Here is an 11,093-nt window from a genome sequence, read left to right on the forward strand (position 1 = left end):
GAAGCTCAAACAGAATAAAAAATGATGTGCCTGACAACCTGCCTTAAGCATGACACTGCTTCCTTATAATAGGTTGCTATTTCCTGTGGCAATGCTTATGCTGAGCCAAAGTCAGTACAACAATTTCTCTGGTGAGGCCCTAGCTACACTACTTGCAGAAACATGTAAAATTTCCTCAAGTACAGAGGTTTTTAATAATCCCTAAGACATAATGATCACATATAGTCTTTCTGAAGAACTGTCCTTCAGGATATTTCGTTATGAGTAGATAATCAAGGTTGTTCCAGTCAGATGGATGGCATAATGCTCCCCTTAAGTATTGCTATCAGATGTACAGATAAGCTTTTCCATACAAAATATTCTTTGATCCCACATCCAATAAAAACAAAATGATTCCTAGCTCAGCTACAATATCTTAAAGTGCTAGACAAAACTAATCATTACAATAGAGGATTTTCTGTGCAAAGAATAAGCACAGGGAAAAGGAAACACACAAAACGTATCATTACTTTTATCTAACAGGCACCAGTTATGTTTAAGTACTTAAACCAGCATCAAGACTTATATGTATGTCCACAGCTATTGAAAGGCTAAGGAAAGTTAACCACTCAGCTTTCATTATGCATAATCATTTCCTCCTGAAGAAAACTTCAGCTTTGTTATTTATCACTTACTGGTTACTGCTGACTGGTGAAATTATAGTGCACCCATACTGCATTCTTGGAAGCATTTTCTTCAAGTAGCTGGCACCAGGAATGGTTTAGAAGAACCCATAATAGAGGTATCATTGGCTGCAAGCAAAGGAACACATGCTAGAAAAGATGATGTAGTTCCCAATGAAAAGGCAGATGAGTTTGAAAGGGAAAGAAAAGATGTGGACCTATTGGAGGGATACAGAGAAGGGCCATGAAGATGCTCAGAGGTTCAGAGCATCTCTCCTATGAGGACAAGCTGAGTGAACTGGGGCTGTTCAGCCTGGGGAAGAGAAGCTACTGCGGGACAGAGTAGCTTTTCTGTAGATAAATGGAGCCTATAAAAAACAGGAAAGGGATTTTTTAGCAGTACCTGTTGTGATAAAAGGGGTAAAGGTTTTTAACTAAAGAGGTTTGATTTAGGTAAGATATAGAAATAAGTTTTTTGCAGTGAGAGTAGTGAGACACTGCACCAGGCTGCCCAGAGAGATGATGGAACACTTCCTCCCTGGAAGAGTTCCAGGTCAAATTAAACATCACTCTGAGACACTGGATCTGGTTGAAGATTTTCCTGCTCGTTGTAGGGGTAATGGAGTAGATAACCTTTAAACATCCCTTCCAATCAAAACTATTCTAGGATTGTATGCTTTTTCAGCTTATATTTACTAAATGTCAAAAATAATTAAAGAAATACTGAGACCACTCCATCCTCCAGTGTAAGAGAACCTTTATTTTAAAAATATGAAAGAGCTAGTGTTGAAAGCAAATCTGTCAGGCATTTCATACACTAATCACAAAAGACCCCCACATTTTCTAGAATTAAAAATAAAATTCCAGAAATATACTGCTCAGAGATGCCATTTATCCTGGAAAAGTTGTCACTTGTGACATGTTAGAAACACACAAAGACTGTTGTGTGTTATGGGAATGGTCCCCTAATTAGTTTTGTAATTAAAATTTATTTAAAACCATTTTGGTTTTGATATTTCTTAATTATTCCAATGACACATTCAGATGCCTCCAGATGGCTTGGATCAGGATAAATAGCACTGAGAATCTTCCCTAATAACATCCTACTCTGATTGTTAATATCATTCATGCAATATCCAGCTTCTCTATATTAATTTCATCATAATTAAGTAACAAAAGTCAAGAAATTCCTTTGGTGATGTTTTGGGTTTGGGAGAAGTACCTTCAACTGCAAAGATGTGCAATCTGAAAAATAAGCAATATCAAAGTCTGAATAGACAACAAAATTTCTACTGTGAGGTTTGGAAAGAGGCTTCCAATACATACAGATGGCTTGATTACTTATTTCCATTCCCACACTGAAAAATTTAAAGTGATATGATTCTATTTTTCTTACAAAAAAAGTTTTCAACCAACTTGCCCAATAACAATTGCATTGAAATATTGAACCAGATTTAGGCCCATTAGTTACTCAGCACTTGAACTGGATTCTATCAGGCCCATTAGTTTCTCAGAACTTACCTTTAGAAAGTTGTATCTTCATTTCAATAAAATGAAAAACACAGATGAAAAATGTCAAGATCATGCAGCTGAGATACTGTATCTATCCATAAGGAAAAAAACACTACTATTTTTATGAAATTGGAACCAAGAGTATCATCAGTTTCCTATAGGAGCAGTATTTACTTTTTCTTTCTTTAAATCTAAAAGTATTTTGGATTAACTATGACAGTATTTTAAAAACTCCTAGATGATGGGGAATCTATCAAAAATCTAAGCCTCTGTTAGGCAGACTCATTTGTTCACCAATCTTTGATATGCACACAGGTACTTTGACTAAAGTATCCAACATAAGGTAGATTTAAAATGGCACATGCATTGTTAGTCAAACCACCTTTCCCTGAAATCCTTTCACACCTATCTTTGTGTTTATACTCTATCCCAAGATTTTCTGTGAGACAGGAAGTTTCTCAAAATATTGAGAAAAGCAGTGATTTACTGCTTTAAAGCAGTAAAATATTTACTCATTCTTGAAAAAAGCTAGAGGAGAGGTTGAGCTACAATTTTCTTATCTGTTTCCCAAGGAGTGAGTCAGCTATAAGGGGACTTGATTCTATGTCTTCTTCAAATAAAGAAAACAGCGACCCCAAGTATGACTGTGTTTGAACAATTTGAACAATGCTGAACAATTTCAATAGTCCAGCATCATTTGTTGCCTGAGCACAGAAGAAGACTTGTGAAGAGGACTACAATTCTGTGATTCTATAATTCCTGCTCTAAGCATCTCATAAATGGAGGAGTTTCTAAGAAATCATAGCTTGAAGAAAAAGAGGCAATATAAGGAAATATACACCAAAGAAAGCAAATACGTTTTCTGATCTCATTTCCAACCTAACACTTTGTCATTAAGATCTGACCTGTGCATTATCTAATTTTCTTTACAACTCATCAACTTAATACTTAACACTTTCCAGGAGCTCCAATACCTCGTTCTGGGAAAGGTCCCTTTTACTGATAATGTCAGTACACACCCAATCTTCAGTTTCTGAGACATGGTTCATCTGAAATCCTCAAGTGACCTCCTTTTCAGTTTGAGCAAGCAGCTAGCCTCCTATGAGCACATAGTTCTGATGTATTTTCCAAGTTTTTCATGTCTCCTTAATACAGAATTATAGTAAAAATGCAGTCATCCCCAGATCCAGGGAAGAAATGATGATGTCTGGCTCCAGGTCAAAAGGCTGAAGGATGGCTTTATTAAAACTATACTTGCGGGATTTGTAATTTTCTCTTCTTCCCCCCCCCATTCTCCCTCCCCCCTTCCCGCACATTCCCCCTTTGTCCTGCGTTCCCTTATCACTCCCCCTCCCGCCACGGTCCCTTGTCCCGACACTTTGTTGCCTTATCATTCCCCTTCACCATGCGGTCGGTCCCTGCACACCCCCCCGTCCCCGCCACCTTTCTCATCGCTGTCCCCAGGGTTTCCGGGGTTTCCCTGCCCCTGTCCCCTGCCTCCCGTCCTATTGGTCGCGGCTCATGTTCCCCTCCCCCGCCCCTGGCACAGGGTATAACCGACCCTCGGTCGGTGCCCCGGGGTCTCGGGAACAGGCTTCTACAATAAACACATGTTTGCACCCGAGCCCCGTGTCGCCATTTCGTCTGTTCCCGCGCTAGAACTGAGCCTCGCAGAGCTGAAGGGGAAAGTGGCCGCCGCCTCTCCCCTCCTCCCGCCGTGCTCCGCAGGCGCCTGCCCAGAGCCGGTCTCGCACAGCAACATATACTATATTACATTAATATACTATTTAAAGGGATACTATACCCTATACTATTCCACATACTTACTTTTTACTTACCTATTTAACTAACTAACAAACTCGTGACTCTGCTGAGAGCCCAAGACACAGCTGGATCCAATTGGTCATTGAACCCAAACAACCTTCACCAGAACCCAGTCAAGCAATCACTTCAGGTAAACAATCTCCATACCAAGTTCCACATGGGGAAAACAAAGGAGCAGAGGTAAAGATTGTTTTCTCTTCTTCTCTTTGTGCTTCTCCAAGAAATCCTGAGACACAGAATTATGTCTCTCTGTCCAGAATCACAGAATCACAGAATTATTTAGGTTGGAAAAGATGTCTGCGTCCAGCGTTTGACCGATCACCACCTTGTCAGTTAGACCCTAGCACCAAGTGCTGCACACAGTCATTTTTTTAGCACCTTCAGGGGTGATGATTCCACCTCATTCCTGGGCTGCCCATTTCAGTGCCAAACAACCCATCCCATGAAGAAACTCTTCCTGATGTCCAATATGAACCTCTCATCCTGTTGTTGGATGTCTGGGAGAAGAAGCCAATCTCCACTTATCTACGACCTCCTTCCAGGCAGTTGTAGAGAGTGTCAAGTTCTCCCCTGAGCCTCCTTTACTCCAAACTAAACATCCCCAGCTCCCTCAGCCACTCCTCACAGCACTTGTGTTCCCAAACATTCACCAGCTCTATTGGCTGTCTCTGGACACACTTTCAGCACCTCAATGTCCTTCTTGTAATGAAGGACCCAAACCGGGACACAGGATTGGAGGTGTGACTTCACCAGTGCCAAGTACAGGGAAGAACCACTTTTTTTTTATCCTGCTGGCCACACTATTGCTGACACAGGCCAGGGTGCCATTGGCCTGTTTGGCCACCTAGGCACTCACTGGCTCATGTTCACCTGCTGTTGACCAGCACCCCCAGGTCCTTTTCCACTGGGCAGCTTTCCAGCCACTCTGCCCCTAGCCTGTAGTGCTGCATGGGATTGTTGTGACCCAAGTGCAGGTCCCAGTATTTGTCCTTGCTGAACATCACATTACTGGCCTTGGTACTTCAACCCAGCCTGTACAAATCCCTCTGCAGGCCCTTTCTACAGGAAAGACCAGTACTCCCACTCAACTTAGTGTCATCCGCAAATTTACAGAGGCTCTTGATCCCTGCATTTCATCCCTGCACTTGATCCCTGCATCCAGATAATCAGTAAGGATATAAAACAGGGCCCCTGGGAAACACCACTAATGACCACCTGGCAACTGGATGTGACACCCTTCACCACCACTCTCTGGGCTCAGACATCTAGTCAGTTTTTAACTCAGTAAAAAGTGCACCCATCCAAGCTGTCAGCTGCCTACTTTTCCTGGAGGGTGCTGTTGGAGACAGTATCAAAGGCTTTGCTGAAGTCGAGGCAGACTACATCCACAGCCCTTCTCATCCACCTGGTGGGTCACCTGGTCATAAAAGGGAGATCAGGTTGGCCAGGCAGGTCCTGCCTTTCCTAAACCTGTGCTGGCTGGGCCTGGTCCCCTGGTTGTCCTATATGTGTCTTGTGATCACACTCAACATGATCTGTCTCATAAAGATACATACTTTCAAATATGAGTTCACGTGCACAGTTAAAAATTAGGACATTGAAGAATTTGCCTAAGTGTAATGTGTGGTGGCACAAAACTCAGGGATTATATCCAAGGAATCTGGTTTTCTCAAGTCTCATATATGTAATATTCAGCACAAAAGGGTTCCCTCAGATGCCTGAGAAGGATCACAGCTTGTGACGAAGGATGGAGAAAGACTTCAACTAGATTTTAGGGAAGTGCAAAAAGGAGAGGAAAAACAGAAAAGTAGATACATATACAGTTTCATTGCAGATCTCCTATTAAAGTTCAATATGGATTCACATTGTCCCTGTAAAAATCTCATATTCTACATTGGAGTGAGTTAAAAAGTGAAGACTACTAAAGACATACATGCACACAAGAATGATATTACCTGCAATAAAAATTTTTTGGTCACCAAAAGAGGTTAAAAGTGTAAAGTTATAAGCATATGTGGTTTAAGTATAATGAAAGAAAAGGTAATAATTATAAGAAAGCTAATTTGCATTAATGGAAGTAGAAATAAGGGAATATTGAAATAGTGAGTAAAATAAGTTGAGTGAAAAATGCTGATAGATATTGCAATGAAAACAGTATATCAGCTCTGAATCGAATATGTTATAAAGATCATAGTGTTAATATTATGAGAGTTATTCTAAACTTCATAAACATTTCATGTTCTAGATGATATTTAGCTGTTTAGGGCACAAACCCATTTTAGACTTTTTTTCCAAGAATTTAATAAATAAAATAAAAATACAATAAAAGTCTTCTGAAAAAACAAATAGAAGAATCAAGATAGAAATGGCAGCTCTCAGTAATTTTAAGGACCAGATGAAATAAAACATCTGATGTGGAACAAGATATCAAATAGAGAAAAAAATTGTCTTTTTTATGAAATAGAGTTTGTTTACAACCTGTAGGGCCACACATACAGTTTCAGAGTTTCACAATAATAGTAAAACCTGTCTCAGCTAAAAAGAAAAATGAAGAAGGAAATTAATCAGTGGTGGGAAGCACAGAACATAGTGAACATACAGTTAACACCCATCTGATTGCCTACATATTTGAAGTCTTCCTGACCAGCTCTAAAACCAGAGCTATGCTATGCTCTTCTCTGTTGGGTCAGAAAGCCCCAGAGGAAACCATAGGCAAAGAGTTGTCTATATTCTCTTCTTCAAAACATTCAGGAATTCATCTGAGATACAAGAGACAGAGACAGGGTATTAAGTCAAAGGGTGCATCAGTGGTAGAACATATTCTTCTAAGTTTTAAGTAGTAACTCTTCACAGAAAGCCTTAGAATAAAATGACTGGACATTTCAGACTGGGTTTTCTGTTTAGTATTTGACACACAGGCTTCAGTATATGATGACTTTTCTACCATGCAAATATTGGATCTTATTAAAAAACCTTAAGCTCTGATGCACAGCTACTTATTCCATTATCTAAACTGGAAATTTTTTAAACAACTACTATATATTATTTTTTCAGCAAGAACAAATGTGTCACAAATTTACTCAGAATAATGGCTAATTAATCAGATGCAGCATCTGAATGCTGGAGCATTTTATATCTACAAGTTATTGATGTCCTCAGAGCAATGCTTAAAAAGTTATTCCATTCAAGTATAACCTAAAATGTTGCCACCCTTTCTCCAGACATCGAGAATAACAACAGATGGAATATTTGGTTGAACAATGAAAGATAAAAATGGCCCCTCATCTGTCTGAAACAAAGCATTATACCTGGGAGAGAAGGCCAACAGGGTAACAGGTATTGGAACTAAACTTGTGTCAACCCATTCAACCTTTCCAATCCAAGCATCTTTTCCCAGAAAGCCACTATAAGCCTCTTGACTTCTAAGTATATCAAGTATATCAAGTCTACTGCAAAGCAGAAGCACTAGAGTCAGATGAAAACCCTAGAAATTTGTAAAGAGGATAGATTCAAATTTTTCAGGGGAAAACAAGGGTATGAAATCCATAGAAAATTACTTGGGCTTTTTTTTTTTTTGCAGCTAATTATTTTGAAAACTAAAAATTTTACCTGAATCTATTTTTTTTTTCTTTGTGAGATGTAATGGCTCAGTAATAATGGAGAATTAATGAGGCCCAGTTAACCAGATAAACCATGCCTCAGCTTCTAACTCAGTATGAACAATAATTATCAGAAAGGGCACCTAATTAATCAAAGGTAATTCTGACAATCAGTTGCTAATCTAGCTATGCAGGCCAAGGTTTGTTAACCCATCTGTCTCCCAAAAACTTATTATGCCAGTAAAAGAAATCAAAGATAAGAGATGCCTTTATTTTTTTAATGCCTTGTTTTTCTTTCATCTATTAAACTTGTAAATATTGCAGACTTCAAGAGCTCTACTTAAGCAGAATTGGTGAGGAGATGATCACAAACAAAATAGCATTAAGCTCAGGGTTATTTTTAAGGCAGTTTTTGGAAACCACTACCTTGCTTTTGCTGCTCTGACTTGTGTTTCCATGGAAGCAGGACTAGACACGGACACAGTCACTAGCAGATGAGGCAATTTCAGCTGCCAGTTTCTAGTTCTCAGCTGTTTCCATGACAACCAGTGCTGATGCCCTGAAAAGGAGGTGAGGTATTTAAAACACTACAGTACTTTTAATAAATATCTGCTGCTGTACACGCACAACACAGACACCTTACATCTCCAGCTACAAAAGTGCTGTTCAAAGAAGCACTGAAAATACAGCTTCATACCAACTACTACTATTTCCTTGGGTTTCAAGGAGAAAGAACTGGTGGTTTCTAAGAGCTGATTCCATCCTGACATCCAGGAGCCAGAGGGAAGGGTTTTTCTCTTTCAAAAGATGGCGATAGATAATGATGCTGTGATAAATATATGTTATTGTTTCACAAGGAAAACAATATTTTTCTATATTTGGTGTCATTTTGCTAGAAAGAATTAACCAAAACTCTCTTGAAAAAGTCACAGTGTGGCAGATATGGGACTAAACTACTTAAAATAATTCTCAGGGTGCACAGAAATTTTGGGGCAGCAACTGCCTTTTTATTTGCTTAAATTTTTCACACTTTTTGAATAGCTGCATACGTCTCTGGCCTTGGGAAGAGATAGGTGCAGTCAAGCCATCTTCTTCTGTCTGCACTCTTTGGAGAAAGGGAACAGAGGCATCAGTTCTTCTGCCAGCAGGTACATGTCACAAGACATGCCACAGCTGTAAACTAATTATCATTCTAATCCTAGCTGCAGCTTGAATCTGTTCCCTTCCCTTAAACAAAGCACTTGAACTAGAAAGGATTAAAAAAAGAGAGGGAAAAGCCAAGTTTATTTATCTTGCTAAGATAAACTTTAATATGACACCTCTGGGAATAAGGGGAGGTGGATTTCTATGTGTAAATTGCTATATAAAAGCAATAACACATTTTGTGTAGAGGTTGTGATGTCCTGTCTTAGAAAACTGAAAACCCGTAGGGTCCATACCATTCCTGGTGCAACTTACAAGAAAAGGAAAAGAAAGGATGACATCTTGAATAAATGTCATCTGTAATACAAGCCTGTAATACCTTAGAAACAGCATTGTCACCACTATATATTGCATATACCAAGAGAAAATGCTAGAGGCTTTCTCTCAGTGATAAAGCAGAGGATAAGTAGACAACCAATAAAATTGGAATAAAAAGCCTTAAAGCAAGTATTAAAACCAGATTATCAAAAGGCAGTATAAAATTTGTTACCAGAATTAAGAATAAAGCTGTGCTTGTGCTCTTCTGTCTTCTAGAGATGCCTAATTATAATAATACATAGGCTACTGGAATTAAGTTTGTCAGCATTCTCTTACATTGTGAAAAAATCAGATTCAGACTTCCATGATATAAATCAAACCTACCAGACTCCTACAGGATAAGAGCTGATCAGATAGGTCCACAAATTAATGAACTCATGAAGTCTTTAATTCAATCTTTTATAGATATGCACAAAATATACAGTAGTTTTCATGAAACAAATTATATTTTAACAAAGGAGTTTTTGAAGATAATTGTGTGTTCAGTCAAGTTAATAAAAATACTTGATTTATTGGGAAAGTATAAACAGTTGGAAATACATGCATAATGTGTTATTCAAAGAAATTGACAGGTAAAAAAAAAAATTGAGGTTAAGAATGGGCTTCCTTTATTCCTGCTTGAAAATTGCCATTAGTGTATCTATAGCTGTCTCGTTGTTGCACCTACCACATAAGGCAAGTACCTCTGTAGTGGTAAGAAAACCTATGAAGGATTTTAAAAACCTACCAACTCGAGAACATCTAGGTATTGGGAGCATTATCAATCTTAAGATTATATTACTTGATTTTCCTAAGAAATAAATAATTGATTTTGTTTTTGCATGTCTGCACAAAGGACCATCCTTCCTCTTGCCAGTCTCTGACACATCTTTTAGAAAGCATCATATGTTTGAATTCCCATGCCATACCCTTGAAATATTCCAACAAAACTGAATAAGGATAACAAAATAACAGACATGATTTTTTTTCTTTATGGTATTTTTAACTTAGCAGAAGTAATGTTTAAGTTTATCAGCCCAAGCTACAACAGCTTTCCATCAGAGGGAAAAAATCTTTTTGATAGTTAGGAAAGACTATGCAGAAACGAAAAGTCAGAACAAAGCATTAATTTTTTAGAGGATAAAAAAATCTCAGGTTAAGAGCCTGGTCCTTAAGAATGATAAGACTGCAGTGGAGACAGAATTACATTGAACAGTGCTCCCTATTAATGTTTCAAACTGCACTAACACAAAGCCTGACCATCTTTGCATTTGCCATAGAAATTTAACGTGTGCAGGCAGGAAACACATCCACAAAGAAAAGATCAATGCCTATATCCTGGAAATTGCACTCCTAGCCTTTCCTTAGGGCACAAGTAGGCTGAAAAAAAGCCTTTAACTGCAAGGAAGCCATTGCTGAATATATTGAGCAAGAAAATCAAATGCTATTGAGAATTCAGTGGTATGGGGTGAAGTCAAGACTACTTGGAAATGTCATTTAGGGTTAGGAGCACAGAACATGACTTTACTACAACAGAGAAGGATCTGTGGAACAGGAAGCAGAATCCATCACCATGAACAGCTTTACAGCTTTGACAGAAAGCTCCAGGAAATACAAAAATGCACTGACCAGTTTTATGAGTGCAACTAGAAGGAACAATTCTTGCTCTAGTTTTTGTCAGGTCTCCAAACATGACAGTCAAAAAAGGTTTCCCACAAGCTAAACTGAAGAAAAGCTGTGTATGACAGTTAGCTAAATTGTTTATATGGGATCAGACATAAATCTCAGAAGCCTGAAGTGCTGCATTTGTCACATCTGCCTATAGAAGCAGGTCCATGGAGGGTACATGAGGATAAGTCAAGTTTGAACATAAAGTAATTCAGTACCTGCTCTCAGGCAGAGGGGACATTACACAAGAGCAAGAATTTAATATTTGACTCATCGCCTAGGTCAGAAGAGAAAAATTTCCTGCTCCTTACAGTAGATTATGGTCTTA

This window comes from Taeniopygia guttata, chromosome 4 (assembly GCF_048771995.1).
Source record: "Taeniopygia guttata chromosome 4, bTaeGut7.mat, whole genome shotgun sequence".
Taxonomy (NCBI): domain Eukaryota; kingdom Metazoa; phylum Chordata; class Aves; order Passeriformes; family Estrildidae; genus Taeniopygia; species Taeniopygia guttata.